The sequence below is a fragment of the Agelaius tricolor genome, unplaced genomic scaffold (assembly GCF_023055355.1).
Source record: "Agelaius tricolor isolate 1412-34295 unplaced genomic scaffold, bAgeTri1.0.p SCAF_29, whole genome shotgun sequence".
Taxonomy (NCBI): Eukaryota; Metazoa; Chordata; class Aves; order Passeriformes; family Icteridae; genus Agelaius; species Agelaius tricolor.
In genome coordinates this window covers 7346587-7371730 of record NW_027269289.1, presented here as the reverse complement: position 1 = coordinate 7371730, position 25144 = coordinate 7346587, and the positions used below count along the sequence as shown (strand labels likewise).

General features: G+C 48.3%; 2 long non-coding RNA genes across 2 annotated transcripts; both read right to left on the bottom strand.

Moving 5' to 3' along the window:
• Positions 1-562: 562 nt before the first annotated feature.
• LOC139601020 (uncharacterized) lies at positions 563-11479 on the bottom strand. Its single transcript, XR_011682746.1, has 2 exons — positions 11397-11479; positions 563-981 (listed from the first exon to the last, which is right to left on the bottom strand). It is a non-coding gene; the product is annotated as an uncharacterized lncRNA (long non-coding RNA).
• Positions 11480-16379: 4900 nt separating this feature from the next.
• LOC139600981 (uncharacterized) lies at positions 16380-23543 on the bottom strand. Its single transcript, XR_011682741.1, has 2 exons — positions 23368-23543; positions 16380-16566 (listed from the first exon to the last, which is right to left on the bottom strand). It is a non-coding gene; the product is annotated as an uncharacterized lncRNA (long non-coding RNA).
• Between the last annotated feature and the right edge of the window lie 1601 nt (positions 23544-25144).

Genomic DNA, 25144 nt, shown 5'->3' with positions numbered 1-25144 from the left:
TATGCTAATGTTAGCGGTATATTAATTATTATAGAGTGCAATTAACATAATGACACACAACATATTAAGTACGTATTGTATCATGGAGTATAATTATATGGTATAAAAATAGTGCATATTGTGTAGGTGCTATAGAGGTTTATATACATTATGTATATTTTTATATGCTATATATATTTTATAGAGCATATATATTTATATGTGCTATATATATATTTATATATGCTATATATTTATATGTGTTATATATATTTGTATATGTTATATATGTTTATATATGCTATATATGTTTATATATTTATATATTTATATATGTTATATATGTTTATATATTCTATATCTATTTCTTGCAGCAGAAAGCCAACCTTGCCCTGAGAGTATTTGGGATAAAAACCTCAGGAAGAAACACCTTTCTATCCTGAAAACAATTAGCTGATTTCTACATATTAGATACATTTTTTATTATGAAGGGTACTGAGTTTGCAGCAATTATTACCCAACTTTTTGAGATTAAATCTCCATGAGCTTGGCTTGAAAAGAGCAACCCCAGAAGAGAACAAAGCAGGGTTTCACAAGGTTTTTGTTTTTATTTGCATGGGCAGATGGTGGCAGGACAAGGGCGCTGGTTTCAGGCCTACAGAGGGGATGTGTAAATGGAATTTTGGGGAGGAATTCCTGCCCCATCCCTGGCAGTGTCCAAGGCCAGGCTGGAGCACCCTGGGACAGTGGGAGGTGTCCCTGTCACCTTGTAAAAATGACCTTGAGCATCCAGAATAAGTTCACAGACTGGTATTGACACCATTTTATAAACAATTTTATATCCCAGTCGTGTTCTCCACAAAAATCACCCAAGGAGTCAAAGCCTTGCAAAGCAGGAGTATTCCTCTGTGGTAAACAATAGTCTTGGAGAGAACATCACATCAATTAAGGCAGCTCCTCTTCCCTGCAAGCTGACATCCCCAAAAATTGGAACAGAAGGATCTGTGAAGAGAGAATATTGCACACAACAGATACCGCGAATTGTTGTGTACTGTGGGGGAGCAGTTGTTTGTGTTGGAGATATCAGCAGATCTTTATTCCTATTTAACCATATTTTAGTCCCTGATGTGGGAGTTTGAACTCCCGGGGTGGATCAGGGGAAGAGCTTGCATGGAAATCAGCAGAGGAAAAATCACCCCAAAGCCCCTCCAGCTCAGGGATGGGGCAGAATAAAGGAAAATCTGGGGACACCATTTCACCTGGAGCAGAATTCCTGAAATATGAGCTTTTCTCCTCAAAATACTTCACAGAGCAAAGACATCAAGAGTCTAGCCTGAATTTAGGCCTCCAAGTAATTTAAAAGCAGAATCATGGGTTTTATGATGAAAATCCAATGGAGACGAGTCCCAGGCATATCCAAATGGAATGAGGTGCTCCAAGTACATTACCTGACACATTTCCCTTTTTTTTGGCCATTAACAGAGGTTTATGGGCCATGCTTGTGCATTTAATATATAAAATAAAAAGGGGAAAAAAATCCCATCAATCAATAACTGAAGTGCAAGTCTCAGTTCCTGACTTCACTGGGTACTTGGCATAAAAGTGAGCAGGAAATTTGAAGTTTTCTGCCACATTTAAAAGCAGCAGCAGTGGAATCTGTCAAATTAATTCCACTTCTGCTATGCAAATATCATAAAAGTGAATTTTAACTATACAGGCATTTCACAAATATTAGACCCAGATTTTTAAACCACAAAGCAGAGTCCTCCCTTATTTGGAGGCTCTGGAAAAGGGGCAGAATTAGGGAATGCACCTCAGAATTCCTCCTGGCCAGAGGGGGATTGTTCTGTGCTCTGCAGATGTTTATGGTGATGGATAACAACACTATGCAAAATGACCTCAGATCAATATTCTTCACAGCCAGGCAATAAAAGCTGAGACAGTCCCTTGAAACATCCCTCTCTTTGCCACAGATTATTTTTAAAAGTCTTAATATAGAAGAAAAGTAAGAGTATCTCCCTCTCCTTTTTAGACAAGGTGGCTCACAGAGATATTCCTGTGCTCTGGTGATGTCACAAACCAAGCAGTGAGGGTGAAGTCATCAGAACCGGAGAGGTGAAATTACAGCCCAGAAATTCAGAATCTGAGCACCCAGAACTTGGACTTTATGGACTTTATGTCCATACCTGGAGCTCCAAGCTTTATCCTGGATTTCTCCTGGAGTTCTGCTGCCCACAGCCAGGGATGGCTCCTGCCCAGAGCTGGGAGCATTTGGATGTGGAGCTGTAGGTTATAGAAATAGCCAGGGAAGGGATGTTCCATTTCCTGGCCATGCCCTGTCACTCTGACTCACAGCTCACATGTCACCCAGCTGATGGCATCCCTGGGAGTCACCTGGCACTTGGGGGAATTCGGGAAATCTCCCATCCTTGAGCATAAAATGTTAAATTTAACATGCAGGCTTCCGTGTAAAAAACCATTCCACACTGCCAGTGTGCACTAAATGTCTCATTTTAATATTTTTAACCCACCCAGTCAGCTCTGGTGCTTCAATTCAAAGGAACAAAGGATTCTCAGCTGAGCAGAATCACAGAAATTAAAAGGAGTGTACAGAGTATATGAGGATTAATTGACTGTTCTCTTCCACTCTCCCCATGATGTCACTGGTCTCTGTTTTAATTTAAAATATTAAAGGTATTTAAAGCACCTCCATCACCCAGTGCCTCTAAATAACAGACACCAGCATCACTAATACCTGGCTATTTTAAAAGAACAGCTGTTCTAGTTGCTGCTTTTATTTATAATAATATTTATTCCAAGCCTCACCATCACATCATGCCCATTAATGCAAGTGTAAAACCAGTGTGTGCAAAATTAGCATAGAAGAGACTAAAACAAGAGGGTGTCTCATGGTAGCAAGCAATACAGGATTGTTTTAATTGAAAAAAATCCATCCCTCAGGCTGCTTTGATTTAAAAGAAGTAGGGATCTGCCTGGCAGGAATGTTCAAGCACACGTGCAAGCTCTGGGGAGCCACATTCCCTGCACATGGGTGCCCTGCCAGAGCCACACTCAGCACATCCACCCCCAGAGCTGCCTCTAAAGCATCAATGACCACTGGACTCACTTTGAAACTTAATAAAGGCTCCCCCATCCCCCAGAAGCAAAGAGCTGTCCAAAAAACCAACAAAAAAAAGAGCAATTTACAACTTTTTGCTCCTCTCTTTCCTTACCACAGGGAGCTCCTTGCCAGTCAGGGCTGCAGAAGACGAATCCACTGGAGCAGAACTGTGCTTTAATTTTCCTCTTGCTGAGAGGCAACTAAACAGGATTATGCTGATTGCCCACCAGGCAGGCAGGTAGGCAGTCATTCCAAGGGAAAAAAAAAAGGAATAATTCCATTTTTAAATCAGCCCAGAGCAGAGCTGAATGTTTCCCCAACATTCTTTGGTTGTGACTGGGTTTCAGGCACAGAAGAATAAAACTTGTAACAGAATCTCACTCTCTGACTCTGTGTTATGTCAGCTTCACATTTCTCCAAAAATATTGTGGAGAGGATAAAAATATGAGTAAAGGAGTGTTTCTATTTTTGCATAATGGTCTTAAGATGGTGCTGAAATGCAGTGAGAAAGAAAAAGATCCTGGAAAATTCTTGCTGTTGAGGCAGAAATCATTTTTTTTCTGGAACTGAATCCATCCTCTGCTTTGTTACCAAAGCTGGGATGGAGTCTCTGGGATTTACAACACCCAGGTTGTTTTGAGGCAGCTTCCCAGGCACATCTGGATGCTGAAATTCAGCCTTGAAACCTTTGGGCACCACTTTTGGAATGTCACCTTTGCCATCACCAGTCTGGGGGCCTGAATTCACTGGTGAGCATCACCCCCGGTCCCCAGGGCAGCTGCTGCCCCTCCAGGCCTGACCAGGATTTTCAGAGCTCTGCCTCATGGACCTGTCCTTGGTTTTTAGAGTTTTGATTGCTGCTGCCCTTGTGCTGCAGTCCGAATTAAAGCGATGTTAAATGATTTAAACACAAGATGCTGCTCCACAGGCAGGTTCTTCATGTAAAGCACTCAGCAATAAACGATGTGGGGGTTTTCATCTCCACATCAGGGTGAGGAGGCCCCAGGTTGGCCTGAATGCCACTGAAACCCCCCAGGTGGGACCAGGAGAGCATCCTCAGTGTGGCTTTAGCTCTGCTCACCCAGGTTCCCTCTCTGAGGAGGAATTTTTGGGTGACAAAGCAGCGGCTCTGTGCTGCCAGGAGCGGTGCCAGATGATGGAAGATGATGCATTTCTCTGGCAGATGTCTGCCATCTGCACAGCTGCTCCAGCCTCTCTTGGAGAAGGGCTGTGCTCGTCATGGAAGGGGAACAAAACAGCACAAAAACCTTTGCTAAGGCTCAGGGTCCTCTTTGAGGGCATTTTGATCCCAGTCAGGTGGGACAGTCGGGGACAGACACTGCCTTTGGCAGTCAGAGGGGCCCCCAGGGCCTGGAACTTGTGATAAATCCAGAGACAAAAACATCATCACCCTTGAACACAGCCCAGCTTGTGCAGCTTCCCTGCAATCCAGCAGCACCCCTGGCAAGATGCTGGAATTCAGCACATTCCCCCATTATTTCATATTTCTCATTTTGCAGAACTTGGTTTCCCCAAGTCCTCATTGTTCTGTAACCCCAAACTCGGAGCGTTTTCCCAGCACAGCCCCTGCTGAGGACACAGCCCAAAAAAGCTGAACAAAGTCACCTTAGCCGAGCACAGTTTGATTTAGTGATGTGTCTGTGGGAAACCTGTGGCCAAAGGGAGCTGAAATCAGAGCTCCCGAGCCTCAGCTCAAACCGTGGAGCACCAGGCCAATCCCGAACCAGCAGGATGGAAATAAATGCAAGAAAAACAAAATATCCCTTCCCCTCTCCCTCAAGCCCCTCTCCAAAGCTCCATTGCAGCAATGTGAGTAATTAACACCTAAGCTGGGATTTTTCCTTTCAAGTATATTTAATGTTACAAAGCCTCTGGAACTGTGGGATCTTGCCCCCTTTTTTTTTTTTTTTTTTTTTTTTTTTTGCCATTTCAAGTTTTGTTTCTTGTTATTCCAGTTCCAGATGAGAAGGGACGTAAATATTTTCCTTCTCAAAGCCAAGCTATTCTGCAAAGATGTTTTTCTGAATGAAAGTCACTGCCATTCCACAGCCCACACTCCCTTTGTGCTTCCCATCATTTTTTTTTTTGAAGCCTAAACCAGCCCCTTGGGCACGCTAGCACTCAGCAGTGGATCAGAGGAAATGACTCACAATTCCAGGGCTAATCAATATCCACACTGTGCTTCATTCCCAGCATGGCTGGGAGTCAGAGCCACCACAGCACCAGGCCATTAAACACAGCCATTTGAGCTGGGGTTAACTCTGAGATCAGCTTTTATCTTAGAAACAGTCAAACGCTTAACAGGGCTGCTGCACTGAAGGAAATCACTTTCAGTATTTCAAATCACTTGCAATATTTCAAATTTCCATCTTAGGTGTCTGACCAAGCCTCACTCCTGAAATAATCCCACCACAAAAGACCCTTCTGGCCCTGCAGGAAAGGATCCAGTCCTAGTGTCAGGCTGGTATTTCCTATTTTTGCTACCAAGATCAAAATATGCAGCAGAGGGAGCAAAGTTGTTTATTTGTAGGACCTTTAAAATGCATGTGGAACGTGCATCTTCCTGCAGGACTCTGGTTGAACACGTAAATTGCATTTTTAAACTCCATGAACTCCTTTTCTTCCTCCTCCCACTCTTCCCCAAGCTCTGTGCAATGTCTGGGAAGTCGCTCACACCATGGAAGATGGAAATGTGAGAAATGGTTTTTTCCCAGAAATGTTTTATATGATATAATCAAAATATATTTCAGAATTGGGAAATCTACATAAAAAAATAAAATCCTGCTTAATCACAGGTTCATCTTCTGCCCATTGCCCCTGTTTATGATTGAGCAGCATGGGAAAGCTGCAGAATAATTCATCTTGGCATAAAGGGAGTGTGGTCTCACTGCTGGCACAATGCAATCCTCCAAATTGTGCTCTCCATATAAATCACAGCACAAATGGAGCAAAGAGGAGGAAAATCCAATAGCAGAAGATTCTGTTTCATGTTTCTGTGCTGTGTTTCCGGCTCATTTAGGGCGTACACAGGGTGAGGTGAGCTGGGCTCATGTGGGGCACCTCTCCACAACTGGGGGAGAATCACATTTCTGATCAGCCAGGTGACAACTTGGTTATCTCTTGGGGTTTTTCCCTCACTCTTTTCTAACTTCATGAGGAAAAAAAAAAATTTCAGCAATAAGTTATTATGGAATTTGTCCCTGGATTTTTAGTTTGCAATCTGCTTCATTTAAGCTAAAAGTACAACTCACCCTATTTTTTCCTGTAATGCAGCCCCAGGGTTGGGGTTTTTTTTGCATAACAATCCTTTGTACATCAAGGCCTGGTTTCTACTTTCTTAGCTGAGGAGTAATTTTGTATTTCTGGCCTTTTTGGAATAAAATCCCAGTTGGAGATTGGTGCTTCCCCATGAATAGAGGCATCATTTTCCCTGCTGCCCCCCTCCACCCCCAGCAGCACAAAGTGCCCTTGTCAGGGCAGAGCTGGACGTAAACAAATCCCAGATGGGGGCTCCAACACATCCCTCCCTGCAATACTGATCCTGGAGCAAAGATGGCAAAAAAAACCCACCAAGGATGTTTTTATAGAAGGAAAGGGGGAAACCCTTCAAGGCGTGGGGTTTGTGTTTGGCACTGAGAGCTGCCAGCAGCCCCAGAGTGTCCCAGGCCCACAGGGAGGCTCAGGGTAATTACCTGCCCTGGGCCCCTGCCAGGGAAGGGATCAGCACCACCCTGCTCATGTAGGACATTAGGGGAGCTCTAATGCCATTAATTTATGGCAGAGGCCCAGGGTGGGAGGAACAGGGGGCTGTGCTCCATCAGGGTGACAGCAGGGACACAGCCGGAGGCAAAAGGTGGCACTGCCAGCACCACCAAAAGCTCTGCAGGCTCAGAGAGGCTCTGTCCTTCTGCTGGGAGCTTCACCTGTGAGAACCCACAGCTCCAAGCCCGGTAGAATTCCCTTCATTCTGCCTTTAGGAATTTGGAATTCCCTTTATTCTGCATTTAGGAATTTGGAATTCCCTTCATTCTGCATTTAGGAATTTGGAATTCCCTTCATTCTGCGTTTAGGAATTTAGAATTCCCTTCATTCTGCATTTGTTCTCCCCCCTGGTTTGTGGTTTGCAGTGGGGGCTGCAGTGCGGGCTCCCTGTCCCACTGCAGGGTAAATCCAGCACAGAACGTGGTGAATTCACACCAAACCAGGGCAGGTGGTTCTCAGCTCAGACTGGCAGCTTTAACCTCTCCAGAAAGAACAATTGTCATGGTCTCCTGGCCACAATAATCATTATTCACTTTGATTTGCTGTGGTTACAGGTGGGCAGACGGGGCTGGGGAGCTCGGGCTGTGGGATCTCAGAGGCTGAGCAGAGCTGCTGAGTCCTGGTGCTCACTAATCCATCGCTGCTGCCTTCTGCTCTGACCTTCTGCAGCTCTGCACAGAGCCCCAGCCTGCAAAATGTCCCCAGACTAATTAACCAAAGTGTTTAATAAGGAACGGGGCTACTGCTGGTAATTCAGCGTCTCATTTCTGATGGATGGCGTTACCGAGAGTATTCCTGAAATCAGCCATTAATTCAGGCAACACATTTTCTGCCTTTGGGAAGATAATGGCTCCCAATTTTCCTTGGTTTAACCTCCTGCAAATCTGCAAGACTTTCTGCAAGAATAATTTCCATTCGAACATTCCCTGTCTTTCCAGAAAAAACAATTAAAAAAAAAAAAACCAAACAAACAATAAAAAAAGCCCAAAATGGAGTTGAAAATGGAAGGTTTCTCTCTCCCAGCAGAAAATGACAGAGGCCAACTTGGAAAAGTGCAGGATTTGTTACAAGCAAGCTGCATCCTGGCAGTAAAACTCCTGGTCCTACTTGCTGCTTGCATCTGTCCCAAGAGGAGCTCAAAAGAAAGAAGAAAACTGAGATTTTACATTTACAGCCTACCTATGCCCCATTGTGTCTTTGTTGTTATCTGTGAGGGAAAAAGAATCCAATAAAATTTGGAGGTGGGAGATAAATAAATGCAATTATATTCCTGGATATCAGCAGCAAACTCCTGACAAAGTTTCAACCTTGTTTTGGTGCTGGGGATTAGCTGATAGTGTTAAAAAACAAGGCTGAAATAAAGAAACCTTTAACTGACAAAACACAGGCTCTCCCTTCCTGCTGCTACCTAATGTTTGGGAATAAAGGGTGTAAACTGTGATTAGGAGGCAAAATATTTGGCTCAGAGCAGCTCTGAAATTTACCAAAGGCACGGGTGAAAGTTGGAGTGTTTGAGTGCGAGTGGTGATTATGGTCAGTAATTACAGCCTTTCAGCCTGACAAAACACTGAAATTCCATTAAATTCTCTGATTTAAGGTGGGCTGGGCCAGATTTCCCATCCTGTTCATCATCTGGAAGCACCTGCAGATTAGGAAAAAAAAAAATCCTCACTTGAGGAAAACCCACAGCAGCACCTGGGCTCGGAGCTCTCTCAGAAGAGAGGCTTTTTTCTCCCGTTTTTTTATGATATTTACATTTCAGTTGTGGTTTCTTTTGATGAGTTCATTTGCCTTTGTGTGGTTTGTCTGATTGCGAGGCATTCCTCCACTGAAAGAACATAAATATTTACAGAGCACCCAACATCAGAAATGCCTTTTGTAGCGAGATTCCACCACTTGCAGCCTGCAAGGAAAACTTGCAATTAACTGCCACGGGCTGCTGGCATTTGCATCCAGGAGACAAACCCAATTTATTGGCTTTGAGAGCATCAGGACTGGAGGTTTTCTCAGGAAAAAGTGGAGCTTTCCTGCTCCAAAGGCAATTCTGGCCTGAATTCCCCACTGACCACGCTGTGATCAGGCAGTGAGAGGATATAAAAGTGAGAGGATATGAAAGTGAGCTCTGGAAAAAACTTTGATTTGGTGCCAAGGCGTGGCAGCTGATGGGACAAAGGGAACACCTGCAGGAGCCCGTCCCACACACCTCTGAGGCAGCTTCAAAGGCTGCTGCCTCCAGCTCCTGCTCCTCCTGCCACAACAGAGGCACCCAGGTGTGACAGCAGCTCCATCCTCATCCTCATCTTCGCGCAGCCCCTCCAAGCCCAGCCCAGCTCACACCAGGGGCATTTCACAAACCCAAAGCTCTCAGGGACAGGGTGCAGGACTCCCTGAATGCCTCTGGGTCTCCAAATATCCCCTCCCATGTCCCCATCCCGCTTTGTTGTCACAGGAGGTTTTGGGGTTGGTGAAGATCTCCAGGGAGGTTTGGAGTGCCCAACCCTGAAGGTGCCCAGGGAAGGGCTGGAGGTGGCACTCAGGGCTCTGGGCTGGGCACAGGTTGCATTCAATGGTCTCACAGGACTTTTCCAAGCTCAGTGATCCCATGGAAAAGTGATGCTTTAACCTGTCAGGATCTCTGGCTGCTCACAGTGATCCCAGATGTGTCACAAAGTCTCTTTTCCCAGCCCGGCACTTGAAGAAGCAGTCAGAGCTCTTCATTTCTCGGTCTCAAGGTTGTTCATTGTTTCTTATCTATAAAATTCTTTCTCCAGTCCTGCTGAGGTCCACTCAGCACGACAGTCAGAGGCATTCTGATACCCTCAGGGTGTTGTTATCTTTTTGTACTAAAAACTACCTGTACAATATTTACCATAACTTCCCAATACCCATCACCTGTGTTAGACACTGAGCTTCTACTCTAAACCAATCCCAAAGTGCCACCAGCACAGCAGAAGATGGAGGCCAAGAAGAAGAAGGAGAAAGGCTGGACACGCCCAGATTCCTCCATCTTGCCCCCTGAACCCCCATTCTAAAAACCCACAAAAATCTCCTTTTTCACCCTGTGATAAATTCACTGTCATTCTACTTAATTTGTCTGGCTGGACACACCCAGATCCCTCCATCTTGCTCCCCTGAACCCCCATTCTAAAAACCCACAAAAATCTATTTTTTCACCCCGTGATAAATTCACCATCATTCTACTTAATTTGTCGTGGCTTGCAGATCTTCACCTAAGGTTGGTGACTCGCTCCAGGGGTGACAATCAAACCTACAGGGGCATCCTGGGCTCCGTGCCAGGCTCTGGGCTGCCCAGGACGGACAGAGGGACGTGCAGGGCCTGCCATTCCCCGCCGGGCCGGAGGCTGCAGAGCAGCACGGCCGTGCCCAGCAGGCCCTGCTGTTGCCATGGCAATGTGGCACCGGGCTCCGAGCTAAAGTTCAGCTCAGCTGGGCTCGCTCTGGGCTTTCTCTGTGGGATCTGCTCGGTGTGGGTGGCTCCTGCCAGGGAGGGCACCCATGGCTGGGGGCAGCAGCGCTGCCAGGGCATCCTCCCCTCTCTGGGGTGAGCCTGTACCTGTAATTCATTGATTTAAGCGCTGTTCAAGAGCACATTTCTGGTAGCTCTGCACATCCCAGCCCCTCCTCAGTGTCCTTCACACCCTGCCCTGCAGCTCCTGCCTGCCAGCTCAGGGTGAAACCTCTGCAGCTCCTCTCTCCCCTGGCCAGGGGAGGCTGAGAGGGACAGGGGGTCCCAAAGCCCCTCTGAGGAAATTCCCAGTGCTGGGGTCCTGCAAGGGGCTTGGAAAAGGTTTGGAGAATTCTCTTTTTCAAAAACAAACAGAGAATTTTCTGCTTGCTGAGTGGAACAACGGGTCACAAACCTCCCCAAGGAAATCTGGGCACTCCAGTGCTGGGGTCCACAAGGAGGCTTGGAAAAGGCTTGGAGAATTTTCTTTCTCAAAAAAAAGAGAGGATTTTCTTCTTGGAAAAGGCTTGGAGAATTTTCTTTCTCAAAAAAGAGACAATTTTCTCCTTGCTGAGGTGGACAAAACCACCCTGAGGAAATTCCCAGTGCTGGGGTCCACAAGGAGGCTTGGAAAAGGCTTGGAGAATTCTTTCTCAAAAAAAAGAGAGGATTTTCTCCTTGGAAAAGGCTTGGAGAATTCTCTTTCTCAAAAAAAGAGAGGATTTTCTCCTTGGAAAAGGTTTGGAGAATTTTCTTTCTCAAAAAAAGAGAGGATTTTCTCCTTGCTGAGTGGGACAAAACCCCCCCCCCGCCCCATAGGAAATTCCCAGTGCTGGAGTCCAGCAAGAGGTTTGGAAAAGGTTTGGAAAATTCTCTATTTCAAAAATAAAGCACATTTTTTTCCTCCTTGCTGAGTGGGATAAGGGGTCACAAACCCCCCCTCCAAAGGAAATTCCCAGTGCTGGAGTCCAGCAGGAGGCTTGGAATAGGCTTGGAGAATTCTCTTTCTCAAAAAAAAAGAGGATTTTCTGCTTGCTGTCCACCCACCTGGCCCAGAGAGGATCCGATGTCGATGTGGTGTGGGTGAGGAATGCAGGGCCAGGAAAACAAACAGGCTCTGGTGATTAAAGCCAGCCCTGGGGGGGACACAGGGGGGGACAGGGGACAGGCTCTGGGAAGGGAAGTGGGAGCTGGCTCCTGTTCCTGGCCACTGCTCTGCTCTGTGACCTGGAGCACATCCCAGATCCTTTCTGGGCTGATTCGCTCTGGGTGGCGAGGGGAGCTGGCCCTGCCCAGGTTCCCAGGCTCAGAGAGGCACAGAGGGGCAGAGAGGGGCACAGGGAGGGTCAGAGAGGCTCAGAGAGGCACAGAGAGGCTCAGAAAGGCACAGAAAGGGACAGAAGGGCACTAAAAGGCACAAAAAGGCTCAGAAAGGCACAGAAAGGCTCAGAAAGGCACAGAGAGGGTCAGAAGGGCTCAGAAAGGGTCAGAAAGGCACAGAAAGGCACAGAGAGGTTCAGAAAGGCTCACAAAGGTACAGAAAGGGTCAGAAAGGGGCAGAAAGGCAGAAGGAGGCACAGAAAGGCACAGAGAGGCACAGAAGGGCTCAGAAAGGGTCAGAAAGGCACAGAAAGGCACAGAAAGGGTCAGAAAGGCAGAAAGAGGCACAGAAAGGCTCAGAGAGGCACAGAAAGGCTCAGAATGGCACAGAGAGGTTCAGAAGGGCTCAGAAGGGGCAGAAAGGCTCAGAGAGGTTCAGAAAGGCTCAGAAGGGTTCTGGAGCAGGAGAAGGGCACAGCTGCTGATGCGGGCATGCAGAGGTGCTGGCTCACACCCGTGCTGGGATGGGAGAGCTGACACCCGAGCTGCAGCAGCCACAGGGCGCTGGAAGGTGCCTGGCAGGGACATCCCTGCTGCTCAGAAGAACCAGGGCATTGCAGGCCTCTGTTTGTGGGAAATAAACCCAGAAGGGACCAGCAGAGCAGGGTGGGACCTGGAGGGTGTGTGTGTGTGTGTGTGTGTGCCCCATCCGTGCCCCTTCTGGGCCGCATTCCCAAAGCTGGAGGTGCCACCATGGGCACCATGGAGCTGGGAGAGGCCCAGCAGTGCCAGGCCCTGCAGGAAACACCTGAGAGAGCAGCAGAACATCCCTGGAGAAGATGGAGAGGTGGGAGGGCTCAGCCCTGGGGTGCTGGCCTGTCGCTGTAGGACACAAACAAACACGAGCACACACTGCTGCTCTCAAGGTGAAGGAAAGGGCAGTTTATTTTCTGATTCTAACATTTATTGTTTTCCAAGGGTGACAGTGGGTTGGAGGGTGACAGTGCCACCTCTCCAATGACACTGCACAAACCAACAGCCCATCCAATTTCTCCTCCTCCATAAAAAAATGCAAAGCAATGAGTTATTTACAGAAAGCGTGTGAGAAAGTTCACCACAAGAATGTCAGCATCAGAAGGCTTAGAAAATCTTAAAAAACCAGGGTGACACTTAATCCTCCACACCCTGAATGGTTCAAATACCTGACAAGTGACTGCCACACCTCTGGGGCTGTTTTCCATCTGCACACAGAGATGCTGGTTTGATAAAGGTTTGATAAAGGTTTGGATATGCTGGTTTGATAAAGGTTTGATAAAGGTTTGGATATGCTGGTTTGATAAAGGTTTGGAGATGCTGGTTTGATAAAGGTTTAGTAAAGGTTTAGAGATGCTGGTTTAATAAAGGTTTGGAGATGCTGGTTTGATAAAGGTTTGATAAAGGTTTGGATATGCTGGTTTGATAAAGGTTTAATAAAGGTTTAGAGATGCTGGTTTAATAAAGGTTTGGAGATGCTGGTTTGATAAAGGTTTGATAAAGGTTTGGAGATGCTGGTTTGATAAAGGTTTAATAAAGGTTTAGAGATGCTGGTTTAATAAAGGTTTGGAGATGCTGGTTTGATAAAGGTTTGATAAAGGTTTGGAGATGCTGGTTTGATAAAGGTTTCAAGGTTTCTTTTCCTTGTCTGGCAGAGAGTTTCCGTGGGAAAACAGCCCAGCTGCCTCCTGCACGCTGAGATGAGCACAGGGAATTCAGACCCAGGGGCAGAGAGGAGCCTTTCCACTGGAAATGCTTTTTCTGAGCCCAAGTCCTTGCTCTGCACCCCTCTCCTGACTGGCAGTGATGCCCCATTGAGTCCAGAGCATCCCTCAGCCCCTCCTGCCTGAGGAAGCAGCAGGGAGATCCATCTTCCCTCTCCTTAGCTGTGTTTTATAGCACCAATGCTCACCTCCACATTTTAATTGCCTGTATTTTAATTGCCTCTCCCCCCCACATGATCAATGCAAAGCTCACAGAACCCATTCAGGGGGGAAAAAACAAAGGACTGGCAATAAAACTGAAATTCATTTCCTAACGAATTCCTCCTCCCAGAGACTCCTGGCCTGCAAAAACTCCTCTCTCAGTGCAGGCAGGATTTGGAAGCATTCAGATCATGCACACCTTATCAGTTCGGGAAGTAATAAATAATAATAGCAATAATAATTAGCAATTACTTCCCGGGGTAATTTAGATTTTTAAAGAGGAGCTCCAAGAGCCCTTCCTGGTTCCTGAAGAGGCTGTGCCCCGGGCCCAGAGGGACTGGCAGGATTTAATTGTGGCACTGAGCAATTTCTGAGCTGCGCAGCTGAAGTGGAGCAGGCTGGCAGAGCCAGCGCTGGCTCAGGACCTTGCTGACACTCAGCTCTTGTGCCAGTAATTGTGGAGCAGGGAGGTGACTTTTTACCTGTGCCTTTTTACCTGCCCAGGGCTCACCTTGAGGGGTTTGAAGCCCCATCCTGCAGGCTCCCAGCCAGGCGGTAAAATTGCCAATTTCCTGCCTTTGAGAAGGAGCAAAGCAGGTGCTTTATGAGCTGCCCTTTGCTGGGAGTTTGGGGGAGGATGTGGCCTCCCCCCTCCTTTGTTTTTCACTTTCCTTTTCAGCAGAGGAAGCAGGATTGGCCTCTGAGGCATTAAAACCTAAGAGATTTGATATCTAGGGCTGCAGCTGCACCAACAGCCACTGCTTGAGCCCATTCTGAGTTAATTAATTTAGGGGTTGGCTTCTGTCCTGAGCCAGAAATGAGGGAGCCCCCATCTTTTAGGGGATTAGATGGGGGTGTCTGACAGGAGCTCCTGATTTAAGATCCTTGACCTTCTCTTCCTCCTCAACCAGAGACCAATCAATCCTGCTTTTATAGGAAAACTGGCTTTGCAGCTCTCTTCATTTGATTGCATTTCTCTATTAAAATGCGACATATCAACAAGATAAGATGAAACTCTTTTCTTACAGATGCCAAACTAAGGTTTCCACACAGCCATGGAAGACTGGGGATGTCTGGGGTTTAAATATCAGTGCAAACACTTCCTAGAGGCTTTCTAAAGATCTGAAGCACAAAATTCATCCTTAACTGCTCTGAATTTCTTTCTTCTGTCAGAAATGAGCCCTTTTTGCCGGGTGAATGCTGTGCTGGCTGCGTTTGTGAAGGGCACACATTTCCCCAGGTGAACACGAGGAGCACAGGGAGTATTTCTTCCCTGTTTGTGTGAAACTGGGCAAACTCCCCTCTCCCTTCCCACATCTGAGCAGCTCCTCCCCTGCTGAAGGTTGAGTGTGTTTGCAGCCTGACAGATTCACCTGCGTCCCTCAGTCCTGGGGAGAAGCTGGACACGCTGCAGAGTGAATAATTTTTCCTCCCTTCAGGGCCTCCTGAAGGCTCCCAGCTGCCATCAGACACCATTCCCTGAGATCCTGTCCCTGGTGACCTCAGATTTTTTATGGTTTTCATGATAGAAAGGTGGGAGGGCAGCAGAGAAACTGGGCTGCCAAAAACTGGGAAGGGGAAGAGACACGAGGAGTAAATTCTACTTTTGTGTGAATGTTCAACCCTTTCTTTACAGCATCACGGATCTTGGCAGGTGATCAGCTTGATGAATGTCCTTGCTGGATTGACAGATGATTCCAGATCGTTCTCTGCACTCCGCTGACCCACGGCAGCTGAAAATTCAGGGCAGCTGTTCCTGCCCAGCCTTGCTCCCCTCCCTGCTCCCTCCCCATCCTCATCACCCCTTTGGCTCCCAGGATCCTCCTTTCCCTGCTTTGTGGCCCAGTTTGCAGCACTATTTTTGAGAGCAAACCCTGCTCCACTCCCACGTTGGGATGGATTAAGAGCTTGTAATTGCTGCTGCTTTAAACTCCTCATTAAGGAGCTGCCCCGAGCAGGTTTAATCAAGGCAGCAGCGCTGGTGACAAGGAGCAGTGGCAGCTGGGGCCACATCCCTGCTACCTGGGGCCACATCCCTGCTACCTGGGGCCTCCCAGGGCACAGCAGGTGTGACAACAACGCTGCTGCCCACGGAGCTGCTGTCCCAGAGCAGCCTGAGCTGTGCTGGGCTTTTTCCTGAGCTTCCCTCCCAGCCCAGAGCTCTCCCTGCCAGCATCACTACAAGGGCTCCCCCAGGCTTGTTTGGCCACAAACACTCCCTCGGATTTTCCTGAAAAGAGAAAGAAAAGTGAACTAAAAGAAAAGAGAAAGAAAAGAGAGAGAGAAAGAGGAGAGGAAGAGAAGAGAAGAGAAGAGAAGAGAAGAGAAGAGAAGAGAAGAGAAGAGAAGAGAAGAGAAGAGAAGAGAAGAGAAGAGAAGAGAAGAGGCGGAAGGAAGTGGCGGAAGTGATGGAAGGAAGAAAGAAAAGAAAAGAAAAGAAAAAAGAAAAGAAAAGAACCCTTAAGACATTCTCATTCCAAATCTGCAGCTCTGAGAGATTTGAAGCCCTCCCACATCTCACTCTGCCAGGCTGGGAAGAGGCTGTGAAACCATGAATTCAAACAGGCCTTAAAGAGTATTTCTTCCCAAAACTCTTTGCCTGTGCTTTCCTTCCGACAGGACAATGCTGTGGATCTACACTAAGAGTAGCAGTTGGGTAATCTATACATCAAAGTCATCACCCAAAAGTCCAAGAGTGGGATTTGAATTTCCTCCCCAGATGCTCCATTTAGAAATGAAGATTCCATGCAGACTGGGCTGGCTAGAGATTTTTGTCCTGGGACATCAGTTGTGCAATAAGATGCCCAATGCTTCAGTCAATGCCCACAGTATTCAGACTTTCAGGAGCAGAGCCCTGCCAGCACCACTCCAAGTGCTCCCCCAGGCTCTGCAGGCTCCTCAGAGGAGGGGTTTGGCCACAAACACTCCCTTGGGTTTTCCTGAAAAGAAAGAAAGAAAAAGAAAACCCTTGAAACGTTCTCATTCTAAATCTGCAGCTCTGAGAGATTTGGAACCCTCCCATGTCTCACTCTGTGAAACTGCCCCAGGTCCCTGCAAGCAGAGCCCTTCCCCGGTGATTTCTGCACTCCCCAAGCCTTGTTTGATCCTTCCCCTGCAAGGATTTTTTGGCAGCTGCAACCTGGATTTGTGGCTTTAATTTCTGCTGGTTGCTGCTGCTCAATGTCTGTCTCCAGAGCAACCCTCAATTTCTGTGTGGCTCCAAATCCAGGTCTCTTGGCCAGCAATGAGAGAGCCCCAGGAATCTCTGCTCCTTGAAGGGCACAAAGTGAAGGAATCCCAGAGGATGGAAATGCTGCTCTCACACAATATGCAGATAAGGAACTCCTCACACTGAGTCCCAAATATGGCAAATTTGGCAAGGGAGCTGAGGCAATCCCACATTGGAGGTATTTAATGTCCTGTTTAAAAACAGAGCCTGACTTCCAGCCACTCTGAGCAGACTCCTCTCATCTCTCCTCCCTCCAAAACGAGGATTCTCATCCTTTTCCTTGGGCACAGGACATGAGCTGGGCTGGCCCCACAGGGTCTTGGTTTGGGACCCCCATGCCACCTTCCCCTCAAACAAAAATCCAGTTCATTTGCTTTAAAGAATGCTTCAGTAATAATGTTTCAGTTGTTTCTGTGGGAGGAAGCAAGGTAAGGACACCCTGGAAAGCTCCATCAGGCAGATGGGACCCCCAAACCTCCACATCAGGTTTTGCCAATACCAAACCTGTCAAAGCACTGAGGGAGGCTCAGTAATTGAGACTGGAGGAGTTTTAAGAAGGGAGAAATGTGTTTGAAACGATGGGATCTCAACCTTAGGATTGTGGTAGTGGCATTTCTGTAATTGGACAATTTGCACGTGCAGTTATTTTTATTCCCTGAAAGAAAAGCTCTGTTTCCTCCTCCCCTGGCTGCCATCAGCTCCCATCAGCAGCTCCCTGGCAAGGCACAGCAGCTTTGCAGTGCCTGAGTGTCGCAGACATCTTTTCATGAAAATCCTTTCCTTGGGATGTTTTTCCTCCTGAGAAGCTGAGAGGCCTCAGGAACAAAATGCAAACAATGGTTATCTGCTGCTGTGGAATGCAACAGGTGCATCTGGGATTGGGCTCATGTGGTTGTTTCTAATTAATGGCTGATCACAGTCCAGCTGGCTCTCTCTCTGTCCGAGCCACAAGCCTTTGTTATCATTCCTTTCCTTTTCTATTCTTAGCCAGCCTTCTGATGAAAACCTTTTCTTCTATTCTTTTAGTATAGTTTTAATATAATATATATCATAAAATAATAAATCAGCCTTCTGAAATATAGAGTCAAAATCCTCATCTCTTCCCTCAACATGAGAGCCCTGTGGACACACCTGAGCACATTTGGCTGAGCAGAGAGGCAGGAGGGAGCAGCAGGGAAAGCACAGGAGACCTGGAGCAAGGACACCCAGCCAGGGCCAGGGCCAGGAGAATCCTCCTGGAGAGCTCTCAGACGGACCTGGCAGCTGCCAGGGGGAGCACGGTGTGGGAACAGCCAGGTATGCTCAGCTCAGAGGGATTTTCTTGCCCTGACTCACTGGATATGGAGTGGAAAGGAAATTGGGCTGGCCACGATGCAAATCCACAGGGAGAGCAGCTCTTGCCAGGCTGGTTCCTGGGTAAAAACAACAAACATCTGCAGAACTGGGTACCACAGCAACGATTCTGCTCCAAGCCTTTCTCATTCAGCAAAACCCAAACCAAACCCGTGGTGAAATTGCTCCTGAAATCCTTCCTCTGGAAGGAAACCTGTCCGAGCTGCAAGGGCTGGTTGGATTAGGAACAGTCTGACTTTGAAAACCCCCAGTCTTCCTGGAAGGATGGAGTTCTCAATATTCACTAATTAACCTATTAGCTTGAATTGGATACCACCACAGCCACTTATTTTCCAATCTGGAAAACATTCCAGATGCAAAGGGGATGATTTCTTTTTCTCTCGCTCATTCTTTCTTTTCTTCCCTTATTTCTTTTTCTGCTTGGCGAAATGTTTAAATGCCTTGTCAACACAGAAGAAACACAGGGGGGAAAAAAAAGTGACACGATGAAAGATTCAGGAAAATGGGGGAGATTAACAAAGCTTGATGGGCAGGCAATTAAAATCGAAGTGAAGGATCGTTAGTACTCATTACCAGCAAACACGGGCAGGGAGGATTGTGCAGCTGCTGGAAATCCCCAGGATGTGCCTGGCCAGAAGTCATCCCAAAAACCCACTTGCTCTTTTGGCTGCTGAAGTCTCCCCTGGCAGTTAAGTGGATTAGCTGCTTTTTGTTGCCTCTTCACCCTTCACGCCTTATCTGGGCTAAGGAGCGTTTGAAAGGCCTTTGCAATGAGGTTCTTGTCAGGGCTCTCAGGGAGGTGAGATGTTTAAAACTCCAGCTCGGTGACAGGCACTGATTGCACCCAGCACCTCTGGAGCAGGAGAGAGGCAGGGACAGGGAGGGAGTTTGGGATTCGGGGCTCTCACTGTCCCAGGCATCACCAAAGACATGGAGGGAAGAGTGTGATGGTGTTCCCAGGATGAGGGAAGAGACGAGAATGTTGACTCCATGGTTCAGAAGGCTTGATTTATTATTTTATATATATTACATTAAAACTATACTAAAAGAATAGAAGAAAAGATTTCATCAGAAGGCCAGCTAAGAATAGAAAAGGAAAGGAATGATAACAAAGGCTTCTGTCTTGGACAGAGTCTGAGCCAGCTGGGCTGTGATTGGCCATTAATCAGAAACAACCACATGAGCCCAATCCCAGATGCACCTGTTGCATTCCACAGCAGCAGATAACCATTGTTTGCATTTTGTTCCTGAGGCCTCTCAGCTTCTCAGGAGGAAAAATCCTAAGGAAAGGGTTTTCCATAAAATGTGTCTGTGACAGAAGAGGACAGGAGCAGAGAAGGTGAGAAGGGTGGAGCCTGCAGTCGGTTCAGGCTCAAAGGCAGACAGGATTCCCAGTGTCTGTGAGAGGAATCTGGGGGAAAAGGGAAGAGGAGAGGGCACAGTCCGGGTACCTTTTCTGGGCAAAATAAGCCCGAAAAAGGACCCACATGAACAGAGGATTAACCCTTAAAAGCAACAGCCTGTTGCATATTCATACACCTCATCCATGATGCAGAAATTCCATTCAAACACAGGATTCTGGCTGGGCAGTGTCAGCTTCTTCCTCTGAATCCTGACAGCACCTTCAAGGTGGGAAGAAGTTCATTTCTTCTGATAAGGGAGCAATAAATTCTCTTTCTCTGAAAGATTCAGGTGTCCTGTGGCTGCTATCTCACTGTGAGTCCTTTCTTTAAAAAAAGTATCCTACATAGCATCGTTTCCATTTTAACATTTTTTACAACCTAAAACTATCTTTAACACACTGCTTAAGAGAATTAACACAGCATCACTTTCTAACACAACACATATAATATTCATTTGAATATTTGGGAAAAGCCAATCATAAAATACGCATTTTTCACACCCTGAAACAGCTCAAGAGCACAGCAAAGTTGTTTTGATGCAACATCTTCCAAGATTGGGAGACTTTGAGCCACTTCTTTCTGAGGGAAGAAGTCGAAGCTGGTCTGTTCCTTGAGGAATAATGAAGTGGATTAATTGATCCTTTGGGCTTCCTGTAGGTTCCTGAAAGTCTGTGGATGGAGGGAGAGGGATTTATAAACTTGTCTTTTAATGGCTGTGAGGAGCTGAAATTCCACCTGGAGTCACCTCCATCCCTAGGACATCACCTGAACTTTTCGTGGCTCCCAGGTAACTTCAGCAAACTTGTTAATCACCAAACAGGCTCTAATCACCTACAAGGGAGCCCTTAAACACCACGGCAGGGATGTCAGAACCCTTTGGGAAGCCTTTCCTGCCCTGAACTTGCGGCTGTGCTGCCAGGAGAGAGAAAATCCTGCCCTGTGCCCCAGGGAAAGCCCCAAGGCAGGGCAGGAGCTGCCCCTGGCAGCCGGGGCAGGCAGGGCCTGGCAGTGTCAGTCCCAGCCCAACCCCTGTGTCACAGACACATTTTATGGAAAATCCTTTCCTTAGGATTGTTCCTCCTGAGAAGCTGAGAATCCTCAGGAACAAAATGCAAACAATGGTTATCTGCTGCTGTGGAATGCAACAGGTGCATCTGGGATTGGCCTCATGTGGTTGTTTCTAATTAATGGCCAATCACAGCCCAGCTGTCCGGACTGTCTCGGTCAGTCACAAGCCTTTGTTATCATTCCTTTCCTTTTCTATTCTTAGCCAGCCTTCTGATGAAATCCCTTCTTCCATTCTTTTAGTATAGTTTTAATGTAAGATATATAAAATAATAAATCAGCCTTCTGAAACACGGAGTCAGATCCTGGTCTCTTCCCCAGCCCAAAAGCTCCTGTGAACACCAGCACACCCCTGGGCCTGGCTTCCCTGCCTCTCTCTGGGGACTCCTCCAGCCCAGGCACTGATCTGCTCCAGGCTCCTGGCTGTCATCTGATCAACCTGATCGTCTGTGATCTGACAGATCAGGGGGATTATTTAGGGCTGGAGCCCCAATTAATGGTGCTCCTGAGGGGCAGAGCAGAGATGAAAACTCCCCCTGGCTTTTCATCTCCCTGCTGTAAACACAAACTCTGCTCTAGGAGGGGTCTTGGAAGGAGACACAGCCTGGACCAAGCCCTGGAGCTGAGGGCACTTCAGCTGGAAGCAGAGGATGAAAGGCTCTGGAAAAGGGGCAGGCTTAATTCCCACCAAAAAAAAAAAAAATCTGCATTATTCCTGCTGCCCGTTGATGCTGCTGGTGGTGTTCACCCTTCTCCTTTCCCAGGAACTCCCTTGGACACCTCACCTTTTACAGAGCTTCTCTGCCAGGAGGGTTATGACAAACAGCAGGACACAAACACGGCTTTTCCACATTTGGTTTGGGTTCTTTTTTTGGTTTATTTTGCTTTTCTAGCATTTCAGCAGTGAGAGTGGAAGGGCAGTGACCTGCAGTGGCACTGCTGCCTTTGCTCCAGGTGGCTCCAGGTGCCTCTCACTGCCATTAATGCCTTCCCTGTCTGCCTGAGCCGTGCTCTGAGGCTGGGGCCGCACCAATTGGTCCCTGAGGAGGACAGTGATGTGTGGCAGGGCTGGTTTGCATCAGCCAAGCAGCAGCACCCAAACAGCCAGGCCAGCCCATACCCAGCAGGGCTCTGGGAGAGGAGCCTGAGCCTGGGGACAGGGACCCACCTGGGCCACCATTAAGGCACTGCTGGGGCTTTTCTGTGGGTGTTTTGGGATTTAAAACCTTCTCCATTTCAGAGCAGGTCAGGCTAAGATGGCTCTGCAGCCCAGGCAGAGGGTTCAGGCAAGAGGGGAAGGTGTTTGCATCACTGAGAACCTTTTAAAATTGCAAAGCTGCCTAAAAGATTCCTTAAATACTCTCAGGGCAGCATTAAATCAAATATCCTTCCCTGGCAGGCAGCTGGGGAGGGGATCAGTGTCCCAGGGCAGGCCCCTGCCCCCAGATCCATGGAAGATGCATCCCTGGGGAATGATGAAAGGTGCCCAGTGGTACCCAGGTGCCCAAACCCAGCACAGCCTGATTTAACCCCCGGGGTATCTTGGTTAGGAAGAAATCTCAGCTCTTTCACTGGGGACAGTCAAGACCAAGCACGGGGGCTGTGCCTGGAGCCCCCCTGTGGAACAGGAGGAAGGGTCCCCTGAGTTTTGCCCCCAGTGGATGTGAAGGTCCTGGCCCTCGAGGGTGAGGAGGATTTGTCCGTCTGTCCTTGCTGAGGGCTGAAGTGGGGCTGATCTGCCACGAGAACATTCCCAGCTCTGCCCAGGTTAATTCTGCTCCGCAACTGAGAGGGTGAGAGCTTCATGAACAGAGGGAAGGTGCAGGATTCCTGATTTATTCAGTTTGTTGCCTTCCCCAGCTGCTGTCTGGGCTCTTTGGATACGGAAGGAACCCCTCAGTAGATCCACAAGCTGTGAAAACCTGAACTCCTTCCTTCTGCCACCCCTCCCACCTGCCAGAACCCACAGCTCTGAGCTCTCCTCAACAGCATCACTGTTTCCTCTCCCTTGTGCTTCCTGTGAAAATCCACACGCCTGCCTTGCTGGATGAGCACCAGGACGTGCAACCCAAACCCCTCCTGCTCCACAGATGGAGATGCAGCCAGGAGAGGGGTGGGGATGGCTCCCCACAGCTCCTGGGGCTCTTTTTTTGCACTGAGGCTGCAAAGTTGGGTCCTTCCCTGCTCCATGTCCAGAGTATTACTGCAGCTCTATTCGCTGGGCCCAGGGAGAGCTCCCTGACAGGGTACCCTGTGCTTCTGTCCCTTTGATAGATGAGGCACCGTGTCCAGAGCATCTTCTTGATATCTCTTTCCTGGCCCAAAGCATCCAACACGTCCCTTTTTAATATCTGGGCTGAACTCTGCAGCTCGAGCAGCCCCAGCCAGAGCATTTCCCTGTTCATCACTCAGCTCCTGCTCCATCTGGGAGTGCCATCCATGCCCTGCTGGCTGCTCTCTTCCTGCCTCATATTGGTCACTTTATCACCACTGACAGCCCTGGGGATGCAGGGGAGGAATTCAGAGCTTCTGGACAAAGGTTTGAGCCCGGTGGCTCACAGCTCGTGCTTTGTATGCTGGGATAACCAAGGCTGTAGTTTTAGCTCAGTGCTTCTGATTTCCTTCCAAAAGTGGGAGAGAAATGCTCCCAGTAATTCCCAAACTCAGAGCCAAGGCAGAATTCAGGTTACCTGAACGTCCTGAAGGATCTCCCAAGTGAGGATGGTGCTGGTCCCCTCCGCCTCCTCTGCTCTGGAGGGTTTTTAACCCCTGAGCATCTGCCACAAGCACCTGTTCTCCCCTTTTCCCAGCTCTGGAAAGAATGCAGCTGGAATTGGAATTGCTTGGCCATTTGCTCCTGCCGGGCTGGCTGGAGAGCTCAGTGGAACCAGGAGCCACTCACACACAACAAAACCCCTCTTCATCCCCGGGGGGATCTGTGCCAGCTCATCCTCCCAGCGCCAGCAGCTCCACGTGATTCACCAGCAATTCCTGCAAAACAAAGCCAGGACCCAGCTCCTGGCTGCAAACCAGGAGCGGGGAAACTTCCCACAGATCCTGCAAGCCTTTGCAAGGGCTCGTGCTCAGCTGTGAGGGCTGTGCTCCCTGGGATGGGATCTGCTCCCTGCACCCCAAACAATGTCCAGCATCCCCGGGGAGATCTCTGGATCCAGGCTGCTCCCATGGGAAACTCGGGGTGCCTGGAGCTGCTCCTTGCAGGAACTGGCTCCTGGCTGCTCCTGCAATCAGCTGCCTGAGCTCTGGGCTGACTCAGCTCCCTGATTCATTTTTCATTGATGAATTGGGAGAGCTGCTCAAAAACAGAAACTTGGCAGCAGCGAGGCAAAAGCAACATCCCTTAGAATGAAAAAGTGAGAATGGAGGTGAGTGGGGCACGAGGTACAGGTCAGAACCTGTCTGATGCCATTGCAGGTGCTGTTTATCCCCAGCTTTTCCCCCAGCTGGATTGGATGGAGAAGGTGCTGGCAGGGCTGGGGTGGCAGAGCAGTCTCTGGGGTGCAATCCCCACCTGTGAAACCGGGAGTGTCGGAGCTCCTCTGCCTGGGGCTCCCTCCTGGGCTCTCCCTGGGCTGGCAGGGACGCTGAGGTGGGAAATGCTCCTTCCCAGAGCCCCTGATTGAGTCCATGGGAAATCTCCAGCTGGCAGGGAGGCTCAGCTGAGCTGGGCACAGCTCCCCAGGGAGCTCTGTCTGTAAGTTTAACTCCTGGAAGAAGTGTTTGCTCTTTCAGTGTTTGTTCTTCTTTCTCTTCCTCTTTCAAACCCCGAATAAAAGCAAATCTGCGTGTCAAGGCTGATGGGAGAAGTGAGGCCATCCCTACAATCCCTGCCTCAGTTCTCACCCTCCACTTTTAACACTTCTGCCTCAGCCTAATCCTTCTCATTGCAGCTCTGCCTCTGTTGCTTTTCCCCCTGGCAATTCCTCAGTGTTGTGTTTAGAGGAGGAAAAGGGGTGAATGCAGGTTGGATGAGCTGCAGCGCTGTCAGCAGGGCTGGGATGATTTACTCTGACCAAGCAGGAGCAGCTACGATCACTCACAGCTCCGTGCTGCTTCTGTCAGCCCGGGAATGTGCTCCCAGCCCACCACACGTGGGTTCCATTCCTGCCAAGGAACACGGAGGGAGAGCTGATTCCCCCTGCCCTGGGAGCTGATCCTGCTGTGGGACACACTGGGGACGCACCCTGGGGCAGGAGGTTTGGGCATCAGTTTCTACCTTCATAGAAACAACACTTCCCCTCAGTGCTGGCAGGCAAAATCCTCTTTTTCCCAATTTCAAGCCTTGCCCACGGCAAAGGTGTCATTCGAACCACTAAGAGGGATCTGCAGGTCTGGGAAAGGGGGGGCTCTGCTCCTCAATCCCACTTTTTTGAGCTCCAGGCACAGCTCTTCCAAGCCAAGCCTTGTCTCCTCGCCAAGCTGTCTGTTAAATATTGCGGAAATGTTCGG